The sequence below is a fragment of the Salmo salar genome, chromosome 26 (assembly GCF_965601325.2).
Source record: "Salmo salar chromosome 26, fSalSal1, whole genome shotgun sequence".
Lineage (NCBI taxonomy): Eukaryota > Metazoa > Chordata > Actinopteri > Salmoniformes > Salmonidae > Salmo > Salmo salar.
Genome location: NC_138316.1, coordinates 8,864,406 through 8,880,751, shown reverse-complemented (window position 1 = coordinate 8,880,751; position 16,346 = coordinate 8,864,406). Strand labels below are relative to the sequence as shown.

The 16,346-nt window shown below is 41.6% G+C and overlaps 1 long non-coding RNA gene across 2 annotated transcripts; it reads right to left on the bottom strand.

The window, feature by feature from the left end:
- Positions 1 to 3,838: 3,838 nt before the first annotated feature.
- On the bottom strand, positions 3,839 to 15,602 carry LOC123730735 (uncharacterized). 2 transcript variants are annotated; one of them, XR_006762137.2, is made up of 4 exons: positions 15,352 to 15,602; positions 5,744 to 5,905; positions 5,251 to 5,340; positions 3,839 to 5,030 (listed from the first exon to the last, which is right to left on the bottom strand). It is a non-coding gene; the product is annotated as an uncharacterized LOC123730735 (long non-coding RNA). The 2 variants fall into 2 exon arrangements; XR_014382801.1 differs by lacking the exon at positions 15,352 to 15,602 and adding an exon at positions 11,539 to 15,345.
- Between the last annotated feature and the right edge of the window lie 744 nt (positions 15,603 to 16,346).

The following is a 16,346-nucleotide window of genomic DNA, read 5'->3' as shown; positions in this document are numbered from 1 at the left end:
GAGTGAAGATGAATTAACTGTGGCATGTGTAGTGATGACTGCTGCAAATAAGTTGAGTATAGAGGGAAGCAGTATGGTGAGGAAGGTTGGCGTCGAGTACAAAAAGAGGGATACGTGCCCAAGAATTTCAGAGATGGAACCTGGCGAGGACTGCCGAGTTCGGGGCTCGTCCCAAGGATGATAAGGATGATTCTGGCCCAGTGGGAGTGAGATTTGTAGAGACAATGGATCATTGCATTTTGGCTGATCCATATGTGGTGTCAAGCTGTGGGGGGAGGATAGGTTGGGAACTGTGGAGTTGGTGAAGGTAACTAGGAGTGGACTCATGTAGATTTATTGTTTCCTCCAGCCAGAGCAAGCGGGTGCTCCGGATTACGCAATTAGGGACAAGAATTGGGACTTGCTTTGCTCTCCGGAGCAGGGCGCCGATGAAAGGAGTGATAACGGGGTCGACAACGAGTGTTAAGGAGGAGCAGTTGAAACTTAAGATTCCCGGTGTCTGTGACACATACAGTTAGGTGAGATGTAGATCCGGTGGAGAGTGTGGGGAAACAGAAGACTTTGTTTGTCATGCTTTTTATGAGTCTTTGCCAGATAAGGTCAGGGTAGGAAGAGTCAGTTATCCCATGGAGAATAAGAACACCTCCTCCCAGCTGCCCACTGCACTGAGGATAGGGAACTCTGTCACCTCCGATAAATCCACTATAATTGAGAATTTCAATAAGCATTTTTCTACGGTTGGTCATGCTTTCCACCTGGCTACCCCTACCGCGGTCAATAGCACTGCACCCCCCACAGCTACCTGCCCAAGCCTTCCCCATTTCTCCTTCTCCCAAATCCAGTCAGCTGATGTTCTGAAAGAGCTGCAAAATCTGGACCCCTACAAATCAGTCGGGCTAGACAATCTGGACCCTTTCTTTTTAAAATTATCTGCCGAAATTGTTGCAACCCCTATTACTAGCCTGTTCAACCTCTTTCGTGTCGTCTGAGATTCCAAAAGATTGGAAAGCAGCTGCTGTCATCCCCCTCTTCAAAGGAGGGGACACTCTTGACCCAAACTGCTACAGACCTATATCTATCATACCCTGCCTTTCTAAGGTCTTCGAAAGCCAAGTCAACAAACAAATTACCGACCATTTCGAATCCCACCGCACCTTCTCCGATATGCAATCTGGTTTCAGAGCTGGTCATGGGTGCACCTCAGCTACGCTCAAGGTCCTAAACGATATCATAACCGCCATCGATAAGAAACAATACTGTGCTGCAATATTCATTGACCTGGCCAAGGCTTTCGACTCTGTCAATCACCACATCCTCATCGGCAGACTCAATAGCCTTGGTTTCTCAAACGATTGCATCGCCTGTTTCACCAACTACTTCTCTGATAGAGTTCAGTGTGTCAAATCCGAGGGCCTGTTGTCCGGACCTCTGGCAGTGTCTATGGGGGTGCCACAGGGTTCAATTCTCGGGCCGACTCTTTTCTCTGTATACATCAATGATGTTGCTCTCGCTGCTGGTAATTCCCTGATCCACCTCTACGCAGACGACACCATTCTGTATACTTCTGGCCCTTCTTTGGACACTGTGTTAACAACCCTCCAGACGAGCTTCAATGCCATACAAGTCTCCTTCCGTAGCCTCCAACTGGTCTTAAATACAAGTAAAACTAAATGCATGCTCTTCAACCGATCGCTGCCCGCACCTGCCCGCCCGTCCAGCATCACTACTCTGGATGGTTCTTACTTAGAATATGTGAACAACTACAAATACCTAGGTGTCTGGTTAGACTGTAAGCTCTCCTTCCAGACTCACATCAAACATCTCCAATCTAAAGTTAAATCTAGAATTGGCTTCCTATTTCACAGCAAAACATCCTTCACTCATGCTGCTTAACATACCCTCGTAAAACTGACCATCCTACCGATCCTCTACTTCGGCGATGTCATTTACAAAATAGCCTCCAATACCCTACTCAATAAACTGGATGCAGTCTATCACAGTGCCATCCGTTTTGTAACCAAAGCCCCATATACTACCCACCAATGCGACCTGTACGCTCTCGCTTCATACTCGTCGCCAAACACACTGGCTCCAGGTAATCTACAAGACCCTGGTAGGTAAAGTCCCCCCTTATCTCAGCTCTCTGGCCACCATAGCAGCACCCACCTGTAGCACGCGCTCCAGCAGATATATCTCTCTGGTCACCCCCAAAGCCAATTCCTCCTTTGGCTGTCTCTCCTTCCAGTTCTCCGCTGCCAATGACTGAAACGAACTACAAAAATCTCTGAAACTGGAAACACTTATCTCCCTCACTAGCTTTAAGCACCAGCTGTCAGAGCAGCTCACAGATCACTGCACCTGTACATAGCCCATCTATAAGTTAGCCCAAACAACTACCTCTTCCCCTACTGTATTTATTTATTTTGCTCCTTTGCACCCCATTATTTCTATTTCTACTTTGCACTTTCTTCCACTACAAATCTACCATTCCAGGGTTTTACTTGCTGTATTGTATTTACTTTTCCTCCCTTATCTCACCTCATTTGCTCACATTGTATATAGACTTATTTTTCTACTGTATTATTGACTGTATGTTTGTTTTACTCCATGTGTAACTCTGTGTTGTTGTATGTGTTGAACTGCTTTGCTTTATCTTGGCCAGGTCGCAATTGTAAATGAGAACTTGTTCTCAACTTGCCTACCTGGTTAAATAAAGGTGAAATAAATAAAAATCCCGTGAAAGTTTTTGTTTCCCAAAAATACTACAGTGTTTTAGGTGTCAAGTTTATGGGCATGTTGCAGCAGTGAGGGAGATGCCTAGATGTGAGAAGTGTGCAGGAGGGTATAAGACGATGGAATGTGTGGTATCGGTGGAAAAAGTTATGCATGTTAGTTGTGGGGGTGCCCATGGGGCTGGAGATCGGAGGTGTCTAGTGAGAGAAAGGCAGATTGAGGTTGCCAGGGTTATGTATTTAACCTTTAGTTAACTAGGCAAATCAGTTAAGAACCAATTCTTATTTACAATGATGGCCTAGAGTAGTACAGAAAGTGTTGTATGCCAAAGCAGTGAAGAGAGTGGTAGTGGAAGATGGGTACAGGGTGAGGGATCCTGAGAGGATTCCTGTGAGTAGGCAGAGACCGAGAAAGAGTGATGGGAAGAATATGTGCTTCAGTAAGGTGGTCTTTTAGCATTTATAGCCATGGTTGTCAATTGTACTGCAGAAATGGATCGAAAGTCACAGAAAATACTGGTTGTGGTGGCAGCGGCAGAGGAGTACTTGGGATTGCGAGGATTTACTACGAAGTTGGATGCGATCCGCCAACCAAATCCCAAAGAAGAAGGTAGCAGGTTAGGATAATTAACGTGGCATGTTAGTAGAATGAGGTTAAGGTTAGGAAAGGTGTTAGGCTTAGCTAAAATGCGTAGCAGGTTTGGATAATTAACGTGGCAGGTTAGGAGAATGACGGTATTAAGGTTAGCTAAAATGCTACGGTTTTCAACAATCTACTTGTCGTGCAGCCCACACACAAAATGGTCAAGTGGCAACAAATCTGCCCAATTAGCTGATTCGCTTTCCATACACCCACTTCTGTTGACACGCCCACTTTCAGACACTCCACGTATGCAGTGCATGACCCATGATACTCCAGATTGGACATTTGCATCTGCTTCTTTGTTTTGCAGTCAAGATAAACAGTGCAATATCGCCACCTATCGTACTGGAGGCAACAGTGTTTACTTTGTTTTGGCTCGACCTCTCCTCCAGAGCTATTATCCATAACACCTAAATGCCATAATACACTTGCTAGCTCACTTAACACCCCAAACAAATATAAGTCTATTAATAATACTAGTATTTATAATTTTGAGTACAACTTATAAAGGCATTAAATAGCATTCATAAAGGCTTCATAAACACTACATAAATACTTCACAAATAGTCTATAACCATATGTCATACTCTACAAATGGTGTGTGAACATACATATTGAGTTATGTCACATTTGGCAATTCACTCTACAGTGGCAATGGGTATGTAACCCTTCATAGAGTACGACAAACACTTATAGATGATTTGTGAATGTAGTACTTGTACTTGGTTTAAAGTGGGACCGATATTTACATTTTTTATTACCGTAACAATACTTATTTAATCCCAACTATCCAAGCACCTGTTGCCAAATTGGAATCATCAACCCATAACTAACATCTCCATGTGAAGACAGTAGCAATAAAAAAGAATAAAGTAATACAAAAAAATGAAAGTTTAGATAAAGGCTACAGAGGCAGATAACCAAGAATGGAAAAGATGGCTGTATTACGTGGAGATAATTGGACAAAAAAGGTTGCATAATTAAGAACAGTTGGTGAAGACAAACAAATCCTAACAAAAATCTTATGGACTAGTCCAATTAAAACTATTTTGATTTACCATTAACATACAAAAGTACATTACAAATATATTTCTCACAATCCCCATATAAAAATACCAAGTAGTGAGATTTATGTTCCTTGAAAATATTTACAGGGTCATGCATGTCTACAGGTTTTTTACAGGTAAAAAAGGAATACAATCTTATAAAGATACATTCATCAACGAAACACTCAAGGATATTGTTTATATGAGTCGGGTAGAATACTACTCTTACTGCCGCGATATGTCGGAAGTGTAAAACAATGGTCATTTACATTTTTGTTGTTTAATTTCAAATAGTGAAACACCAGAGAGCTCTGCTACCCACAGTCAGAAGCAGTCAAGTGAGCTGCAATGATTTATGAGTAATGAGTCCATTTCCTGTGACCTCATAACTAATCAGAGAGTAATCCAATGTGAGGAAAGTCTGATGAACATTGTATTTCTGTTCTGGTAAAGGTTCAGGTCAGTCAGCCCATGGCATGTAGTCCAAAGACAACCAGTCGGAAATCAACATGGCTGAAGGCGCAACAGTGGTGTAAAACATCCTCAGGGCAGGTCCGCAAGTTGAGGATAGAAACAGACTATGTCCCTCTAGTATGGCAAGCAGAGGACCTGTGAAGGAAGGAGCAACACAAATAATTTAATCATCAAGTGCGCTTTCGGTGTGATAAGAACCATCATGTTTTTGAGCATTTACAGTGGCAAGCCAATTTTGTAGAAAGTTGTATAAATATTTATTGTATGTGCAAGCAGCTAACTGTCCCTAGCTAAGTAATGATTCATAGAGGTCCACACAGTGACTATGACACGTACAGTCACAAGTTTACCATACCTTATCATGATTAAGAAGTTTTCTCCTCAAGTGTTGCGGACCTGGAACACCCCACTGCACCAGACTAGATGACCAGACCTCCTCCTATACCTAAAATACAACAGGATAATGCTTTGTCCTTTTTTCCAGAAATTGAACTTTGTCTTTAGCCTTTCCCAACCCCCCAAAACACACGTGCAGAGGCACCAGGTCAGCCGCAGAACACCACACATGGAACATTTTAGGGCCCATGGAACATTTTAGGGCCCATATGTGCCCAGCTAAAAGGCACAACACTAGTACACAGAGGTCAGCTGGGAAATGACACTAGACACCCTTCAGTAACTGATTCATATTTCAAACCTCTAGGCTGACTGCCGCCAAGGAATATGTAATTCAATAATTTCTCGAGTCGTGTTTAACTACTATTGTCATACATTATAAATAATTAGAAATGACTGGATATCTTTGTCTTTCACAACAGACTCTGAATAATTTGTGTCTGACGACAAACCTTAAAACACCTTCTGCGCCTTGAGGTCAGTCAGCCCATCGACTGACAGGAAAAAAATAAATGGCTGAAGGTGTAACAGTGGTGTTCAACATCCTCAGGGCAGGTCAACAAGTTGAGAACAGAATCAGACTTCACATCCCGTAATTGTTTCAAGCAGAGGATCTGTGAATAAACATAAGGAGCAGAGCCAAAGATGATCATGTTTCATGAATATTCAAACCGGCAGGAAAGTTAGTAGACAGTACAAAAAAATAAGTGGAACTCACAACAAAAAAGACACTACTAATACATTTTTGAGGATCACAAACTGGACCCTGAAAAGAGCTGTTGTACACCCAGATTCAAATAACATGCATCAAGTTGAAAGAGAAGCACACGCATCACCTGTGAATACACATGTATGAAATTATTAGATCAAGCAAATTAATAAAATAAAATGAATACCTCATTGACCTCCAGTAATGAGAGGATATGAATATCCACTTCATCCCGGCCTAGTGACAGTGTTAATCATTGTAAAAAGATATCAAATCCCAAGTCACAGCATTACTTGCATATATTTTGATCCAGAAACTGTCTCCCCACCAGTGATACATAAATCAGAGGAACAATGTGGAATGTTTCATATCACCACATGGTTGACTCTACACTGTAGAGGTAAAAATACTACATGCAGTCTTGACTGATCATTGAGAACAGCATGACTGGCTTCATCACTGCTTGGTACGGCACTGCAAGGCACTAGGGTACTGCAGACAGCCCAGTACATCACTAGGCCCGAGCTCCATACCAGGACCTCTATACCAGGTGGTGTCAGAGAAAGATTCCAACCACCCAAGTCATAGACTGTTCTCTCTGCTACCGCACGGCAAGCGGTACTGATGCACTAATTCTGAAACCAACAGGACCCTGAACAGCTTCTACCCCCAAGCCATAAGCTAAATAGTTCGTTAAATAGTTAACCAAATAGCTACCTGAACTTACTTTTTTTTAACTCATCACATACGCTGCTGCTACTGTTTACTATCGGTCACTTTATTCCTAGTTATATGTACATACAGTATATACCTCAATTACCTCATATCCCTGCACATCAACTTGGTACTGGTACCCCTTGTATATAGCCATGCTATCGTTACTCATTGTGTATCTATTATTACATGTTTCACTTTTCTATTATTTCTAGGGATGCACGGTATATCGGTAAGCATATCGGAATTGGCCGATATTAGCTACAAATGCCAACATCGGCCCGATGTCTAGTTTAACGCCAATGTGCAAAATTGATGTCAAAGCTGACGTGGGTACAGTGGGGGAAAAAAGTATTTGATCCACTGCTGATTGTGTACGTTTGCCCACTTACAAAGAAATGATCAGTCTATAGTTTTAATAGTAGGTTTATTTGAACAGTGAGAGACAGAATAAGAAAAAAATCCAGACAAGCGCATGTCAAAAATGTTATAAAATGATTTGCATTTAATGAGGGAAATAAGTATTTGACCCCTCTGCAAAACATGACTTAGTACTTGGTGGCAAAACCCTTGTTGGCAATCACAGAGGTCAGACGTTTCTTGTAGTTGGCCACCAGGTTTGCACACATCTCAGGAGGGATTTTGTCCCACTCCTCTTTGCAGATCTTCTCCAAGTCATTAAGGTTTCGAGGTTGACGTTTGGCAACTCGAACCTTCAGCTCCCTCCACAGATTTTCTATGGGATTAAGGTCTGGAGACTGGCTTGGCCACTCCAGGACCTTAATGTGCTTCTTCTTGAGCCACTCCTTTGTTGCCTTGGCCGTATGTTTTGGGTCATTGTCATGCTGGAATACCCATCCACGACCCATTTTCAATGCCCTGGCTGAGGGAAGGAGGTTCTCACCCAAGATTTGACGGTACATGGCCCCGTCCATCGTCCTTTTGATGCGGTGAAGTTGTCCTGTCCCCTTAGCAGAAAAACACCCCCAAAGCATAATGTTTCCACCTCCATGTTTGACGGTGGAGATGGTGTTCTTGGGGTCAGAGGCAGCATTCCTCCTCCTCCAAACACAGCGAGTTGAGTTGATGTCAAAGAGCTCCATATTGGTCTCATCTGACCACAACACTTTCACCCAGTTGTCCTCTGAATCATTCAGATGTTCATTGGCAAACTTCGGACGGGCATGTATATGTGCTTTCTTGAGCAGGGGGACCTTGCGGGCGCTGCAGGATTTAGTCCTTCACGGCGTAGTGTGTTACCAATTGTTTTGTTGGTGACTATGGTCCCAGCTGCCTTGAGATCATTGACAAGATCCTCCCGTGTAGTTCTGGGCTGATTCCTCACCGTTCTCATGATCATTGCAACTCCACGAGGTGAGATCTTGCATGGAGCCCCAGGCCGAGGGATATTGACAGTTCTTTTGTGTTTCTTCCATTTGCGAAAAAAATCACACCAAATGTTGTCACCTTCTCACCAAGCTGCTTGGCGATGGTCTTGTAGCCCATTCCAGCCTTGTGTAGGTCTACAATCTTGTCCCTGACATCCTTGGAGAGCTCTTTGGTCTTGGCCATGGTGGAGAGTTTGGAATCTGATTGATTGATTGCTTCTGTGGACAGGTGTCTTTTTTACAGTTAACAAGCTGCGGTTAGGAGCACTCCCTTTAAGAGTGTGCTCCTAATCTCAGCTTGTTACCTGTATAAAAGACACCTTGGAGCCAGAAATCTTTCTGATTGAGAGGGGGTCAAATACTTAATTCCCTCATTAAAATGAAAATCAATTTATAACATTTTTGACATGTGTTTTTCTGGATATTTTTGTTGTTATTCTGTCTCTCACTGTTCAAATAAAACTACCATTAAAATTATAGACTGATCCTTTCTTTGTCAGTGGGCAAACGTACAAAATCAGCAGGGGATCAAATACTTTTTCCCCCCACTGTACCTATATAACGTATGTAGATGACGTAATGACGCCACGAAAAATACAGCACTACACATGCAACACAGCATTCCTAACCAAGCCCACAACGTCAGCTGTGTGGATCTATTTTGAAGTTTTAAAGGAAGATAACAAAAAGGCCATATGCAACATTTGTGCTGCTATTATTTCCCGAGGAGGGGAGAAAGTGAAATCTTTCAATACCAGATCTAATTACTCATTGGAAAGTGCATCACCCCCCTACTTAGAACAAAAGCATAACAAAACTAAGCGCACACTTCCAACAACTAAACATGTTCAAGTCAAGCAGTCATTTGAAAGACTAAGAAAATTCCAGCGAGACAACTTAAAGGCGAAATCCATTCACGCCAAGATAATGGAATTCATTGCCCTTGACCATCAACCGTTCTCTGTCATGGATGATGTTGGCTTTTGCCGAACTGGTTCGAGCACCTCGAGCCCCGGTACACACTACCAAGTAGGCGCTATTTTTCAGATGTTGCCCTACCGGAGTTACACAGTATTGTTGAAACGCACATCCATGAGCTACTTGCTATGGGCGTCACTGCTATTAGCTTCACGAATGACATTTGGACCAGCGATGTTAGCCTCATGAGCATGCTGAGTCTGACAGCACAGTGGGTCGACAAGGATTTCGTAATGCAGAATAAACACCTTTAACTTCTCTAGGGTAGGGGGCAGTATTCAGAAATTCAGATGAATAACGTGCCCAAATTAAACTGCCTGCTTCTCGAGCCCGGAAGATAGGATATGCATATTATTAGTAGATTTGGATAGATAAAACTCTGAAGTTTCTAAAACTGTTTGAATGATGTCTGTGAGTATAACAGAACTCATATGGCAGGCAAAAACCTGAGAAAGAAATCCAACCAGGAAGTGACTTGTAGTTTTTCTATCTAATCCATATCGAAACTACAGTGTCTGTGGGGTCATTTTGCACTTCCTAAGGCTTCCATTGGCTGTCAACAGTCTTTAGAAACTTGTTTCATGCGTCTACTGTTACTGGGCAGAGAATAGGAGCTCAGTCAATCAGTGGACTGCCTGGGACCAGTGAGTTGTTTACTGCGCAGGCAGGCAAGCACGCCCTTCCTTCTTTTTCCTCTGTAATGAATACGCTATTGTCCGGTTGGAATATTATCAACGTTTTATGTTAAAAAGACCCAAAGGATTGATTGTAAACATCGTTTGACATGTTTCTACGAACGGTAATGGAACCATTTGACTTTTCGTCTCTGGTTTTACACTCACGCGTTATGCCTTTGGATTTGTGATCTGAACGCGTGAACAAAAGGAGGTATTTGGACATAAATATGGAGTTTTTCGAACAAAAATAACATTTCTTGTGGAAGTGGGAGTCCTGGGAGTGCATTCCAACGAAGATCAGCAAAGGTAAGGGAATATTTATAATACTAATTCTGAGTTTATTGACTCCAGAACTTGGCGGGTAACTGTATAGCTTGCTTTGATGGCTGAGCTCTGTACTCAGAATACTGAAAAATGTGCTTTCGCCGTAAAGCTATTTTAAAATCTGACACAGCGGTTACATTAAGGAGAAGTGTATCTATAATTCTTTCAATAACTGTTGTAAATTTTATCAACGTTTATGATGAGTATTTTTGTAAATTGATGTGCTCATTCACCGGAGGTTTGGTGGGAATACATTTTCTGAACATCACGCGCCAATGTAAAATGCGGTTTATGGATATAAATATGAACTTTATCGAACAAAATATACATGTATTTTGTAACACTGAGTCCTGGGAGTGTCATCTGATGAAGATCATCAAAGGTTAGTGATGAATTTTAGCTGTATTTCTGGTTTTTGTGACGCCTCTCCTTGCTTGGAAAATGGCTGTGTGGTTTTTCTTGTTTAGGCGCTGTCCTAACATAATCTAATTTTATGCTTTCGCCGTAAAGCCTTTTTGAAATCGGACACTGTGGTTGGATTAAGGAGGATCTTTAAAATGGTGTATAATACTTGTGTGTTTGAGAAATTTGAATTATGAGATTTTTGTTGTTTTGAATTTGCCGCCCTGCTATTTCACTGGCTGTTGATAGTGTGTACCGCGGGTGGGACGGTCACGTCCCACATACCCAAGAGAGGTTAACCTGACCCTCCTCTCCAGGCAGTTCTTGCTGCAAGAGTGGCCCTCTTTTACAAGCAACATGTGCTAGTTGAAGCATTCAAGGTATGGCATGAGTGTGACAATCTTTTGATGAGAATATTTCAGGCCAGTGTTGCCCAACACTTTTTCCTGTTGAACTACCACTCTGTTGGCTCTTGTTTAATGTGTACATATCTTAGTTTTTCATGTATTTCAGAGGTTGGACAAGCTGACAGCAATGACAAAGCTGGCCTCACAGTTTGATGAGTGGGGGCAACTCTACCCCTGCCAAAGCCAGATAGCAGCAATCACACTGACTATACCAGTGTCTTCCGTTAATTGTGAGAGGGACTTCTCTGCAATGAAACGAGTAAGAACATTTAAATGTGAAAGTAGATGCTCTTTGTCCCTCTCCCTTTGAGTTTTTTCCTTTTAAAAAGTCACCAGAACCTAGGTTCAGAGTACTTATACATATTAAGTTTTACAGGGAGGTCCCCAGAACACACAAAAAAAGGGGGACCCCCCCACCCCTGCTAAGTTTTCCCCCACAGCTAACAACATTTCCAGAGGAAACACTGGTACACACAGTCACTGGTTAAACTTCAATAAGAATCTCTCATGGTGGACATCACAAACCTGGAACTCGGCCTGCAGAAAGACAGAATGCATTGTCATAGTAAACAAAACAAAAAACAGAAGAAACTAAATAGCTACTTAATTGAAACAGTGAATAGTTTTCGAAGTGAATGAAGCTCTCACCTTATGCTAATTATTTGATGTTTATATCTAAAAGCATGTTCTTCCTGAAGTCTACAGTAATGTGGAAGGTTGAATGCTGCAGCAGATAGAAAAGCACTGCAGTCCAGTGTGCATTTGTCCTAATGAAAACATCTTGATCTCCAACAAAAATATAGAGATAAAACAGGCTCTCAAAAATGGATAACGAAAATATGATTTAAAAATGTATTTAAAAACAATTAAAACAAAGCATGACTCATTTTGACAGTGGAAAAGTTGACAACTTTCAGAGCCTTGCTCTCCATCTTGTTTCTATTTAAGTTGACCATTCAAGTAGGCAATTCAATGGTCATACAAAAAGTGAGGGGAAAATGGTCCAGAAATCAGCTAATAACACTAAAATAACGACTGGTCTCATTTCAAAATGATCATGTTCTTTTTTTCATAAACATGACCAGGCATCAAAAGGGAATAGAAGGCCAAGGGAATCTGCAAATTCAACTATTGCCTCTACACTTTTCCTGACAGCACACTTCCTGAAAAACCTCTACATTGGATTTCAAACAATATAAAAACAGGTAAGCACATGGAACCATTCACATGTGGTACAAAATGGATAAGCGTTATTCGACATTCAACATTTACTGACACCACGTTTGAACATATTTAGGCTATACAGTATACCACAAAATAGGTATATAATGTAACTATATTATACTTGTATCTACTTGTCTGAACTCATCTGAGGTTGCATTGCTGTTTATCTTTCACCAGTCTAAACACAAAAGCTAAGGTGCTAGAAAAAAATAGCACATTCCATGCATTTTTTGAAAGATGCCATGCTATTAAAAGGTTCTGTACTGTGGTTCATTAGTAAATAGATAAATTAAAATTAAAAAATACATATCCTGTCTCATGTCTATTCCTTTACCATTTCCATTCTTCTGCAGGTGTGGCAGAGAGCTTTTCTTCTTCCTTTGCCTACACTGTCTGGAATGTTTTCCTCATTGACACTATTTTTGGTTCATCCAAAAAGGACAGCCATTCCCAAGTGTGATTCTTCTTGCACATGTCCATGCCTTCAATGGCAATACTGACTGCATTTGACTTAGCTTTTTGCAATTGATCTAATATTGCCAAATCCTTCCTGAATCGATCATTTTTCTTTGACAGGAGCTCTGGTTCGACTGGAAGCATCATAGAACATACCTTCAGAAAACTGGCTAGGATCAACTCAACAATCTGAACAGTCAACTCAAAAAAGTCTGTGTCGGTCCACATGGTAAGCCTGTCAAACACAAGGTTCTTGGGTACATCAATGTCATCAAACAAGCATGCATTTCTTTTAACAAGGTCTCTCCCATCTTCCTGCCATTCCTTGAGTTTGGTAACAAGGGTTTGGTATCTTTCTTCCATCTCCAACACGTTTCCCTTCAAAGTTAAGGCTCTCCAGAGAGGATCAATGATAAGCTTGGAAACCAGACCCAGAGCTCTGCATCCGGCCTTGAACTGTTGAACCTCCAAATCAGCAACAACTGCAGCAAGCAAACTACTCTCAGCTCCGTACGTACTGGTAAACTCAACCAAATCATCATGGATGCTACACACTCCAGCAGAATTATGAAACAGACCATCAATTCTGTGTCCAATGGATAGAGACAAAGGAACTTCATCAAATTCTTTTTTGCTGGTCAAAAAGCTTTCGAACGGAACAAGCTGACCGTCCTCTGCCCATCCAAGCTCTTGCACAGCATCACTCACAGAACTCACCAAACGCACTGTTCCAGACTCCAACTCTGTTGTCCCAATGTTAGGGGAGCTATGGACTCCTACTTCTTTATCTCCTAAAATCATATTTTCCCAAAGTAGAAGAGTTGTTTTTGCCTGGTGAGCTAAGCCATCAATCAAATGTAAGCCACAGAAGAGCTGACTTACAAGGCACATCATTGTCTTTTCAGTGGAACTAAAGCCACAATGTTTCTCAACTACCAGTGGTAGGATGTCTGATCTGTATTCAGCAAGGATTTGTTGAAATTTCTTTTCCGAACCAGTCCCAACACCAAAACAGTTTGAAAAAGGTACAAAAATCCATCTCATCTGTTGCATTTCACCACTCGTAACAATTTCATTGATCATTTTCCTGCAAATGTCAACTTGGTAGTTCTCTGGGCATGGGGTTTGCTCTGTGACCCCAGAGTGAACATCAGACTCCTTTAAGCAGAAGTCAGTGGGTCCATTATCTTGGCCAAGCTTGACAGTTTCAGCTGTTTCGATAGAGATGATCTCTTCATCATGCAGAGACCATACAGTCCTTGCATCAGCGATCATATTTTTCAAACCGGTCTTGCTAACCATCTTCTGACAGTTCCTCTTCTCCTCTGTATCATTTGCCTCTTGTATCCCTTTCAAATCCAATTGTCTTTTTGAGAATCTTGCAGGTGGAGTAGCTTCTTTTTTCTTGTTTTGTCTAGTCACAAGCGGTATTATAAACACTTTTTTTGAAAAGTCTTTATTTGCGACATGGTTCCGTTTGGCCATTCGTTTCAGTTTAGATGCAATATGTATGGCATTTTGACAGCGTTTCTGATTTTGAAAACATACATTAAAATTATATTTCAGAATATTATAGACAGTATACGTATAACTCCTTTTTGTATTTTTTGCAAACTTATGAACCTCATACATTACACCATTAGTCAGTAACTGTGAGTCAAGTTTTGTTTTGGATAGTGGTTTGGATCTCACATCAAATTCCACACCTATTTCTTTACACAAGGGGTAGCAGTTTTTCACCACTTTCTCTGCAAAGGACATCACATTTGCCTGTTTAATGTTGCTGACCAGGACAGACCGAGACAAGGTACATACTTTTCCAATCTGAATATCACTGGGTGACATGTAAAAACATGGCTCCTCTTTGATTACATTCCCTACAGAGGTGCTTGGGCTATCCTGTTCTGTGTGAACACGAACAACACCTATACCACCCACATTTACAGCTGTTTGAAGTGGCGCACCAACTTTTGTTGATTTCATTTTAATCTCGCTATCATTTGATTTTGTATCTTCTAACCGATTACAAATAAGACGTTGTTTTGCTGTGTCATATCTATTTTCGGCACATGAATAACCTGCATCAAAAGTGTCAGACCAAATGACAGCTGGGGATATCCCCACCTCCTCCTCCTCTGGCTTTATATCTACATCCATCTCACACCAACTAAACTAGCTATCTGGGTGACACCCAGGGTCAACTTAAATATAGTTTGGCTAGACCTAGTAATTTCCAAGTAGCTGACCAGGCCTATCTCCTTAAGCCTATAAATCAAAGTGAGAATGGGAATATTCTGAGGAAATACGTTCTGTAATATTAGATAGTGGTGATTCCAAGTGTAACGTCAGGCCTATACCAACTGACCAAGGGAGTCCACCCACACTACTTCCCTATGTCTGCATGTAAAAATGAATGTTTATTACACCACAACACCTAATGGGTGCTTTGTGTCCTGAATTACCCCCACACAGTTTATAAAACTAGCCTCAGGCTACCTGACAATCCTAACTTGCATCTCACTGCAGTAATGTTAGATCCAATGAGACTTGGCACACAACATAAACGAATAGTGAGTACCACCAAGTAGCCAAATCATCTTGCTAGCCAACTATGTATTGAAGTCTATATTGACGGCAAATATGCCACTTGCAAGGGCGCATTGATTGAAATACATGAATTATCTGTACATGGAGTTGCCTATTGTTTGTCATAAGACTAGTGGCTCAGATCAAATAGAGTAGCTCAGCTAGCTAACGTTAGTTAGCAATTACTGTAGCTACCTTGATTTTGCAGGTCCCCCTAAACCTTCCATACGACAGTTTGGAATTAGAAAAAAAAAGTTGGTCCTACGGCAAAGTACTTCCAGGTGGGTAACTGGTTAGCTTATTCCGAAAATGTAAACGGAATGCTTTGAGTTCGACGCTGCGTGTCGAGGCATTGGAAAATCATTCTAGACACTTAGCGAAATCTTAGTCACAAAAAAAGTACACATGCTGTGGTTCCGCGTAAACTAGCTTCATTTTCCGCTGAAAACCGGATGTGGAAACTCCGCTCGGGCGTTATGTTTCCGGGTTCATCTTTCTCGGTTCAGATTCAAATAACGGGTTACTGCATATTTGGAGCAAATCTTTTTTGAAAATTAACCCAATATATAGCCTGTCGTTTCCAATTGGATCAAAATAATCATAGAACAAGGAGGTGGGCAGAGTGAAGCACGAGATAGTGAGATCCTATTTGCGCCGTTCTATAATTTATTTGAATTTTTCCGTAAGGGAAGGCCTGCCTTGATGTGCAATAACTCAATTCGCCCTGGCAGTCCTTCTAAACGCTTTTTTTTTTACTTTGGCAAATGGTCAAGTCTACAAAACGCAGTCCATTTTGTTTGTTATAGATTATAATTTGGGCAAAAGAGAACTGTATGATGATCAAATATTTCTTCAATGAGAATTCAGGCCTCGTCCCGAGAATGATAAGGATGATTTTGGCCCAGTGGGAGTCAGATTTGTAGAGCCAATGGATCATTTCATTTTGGCTGAAACATATGTGGTGTCAAACTGTGGGGGAGGATAGGTTGGGAACTGTTGAGTTGGTGAAGGTAACTAGGAGTGGACTCATGTAGATTTATTGTGTTTCCTCCACCCAGAGGGAGCGGGTAATCCGGATTACGCGATGAGGGACAAGAATTGGGACATGCTTTGCTCTCCAGAGAAGGGCGCCGATGAAAGGAGTGATAACGGGGTCGACACTAAGTGTTAAGGAGGAGCAGTTGAAACAT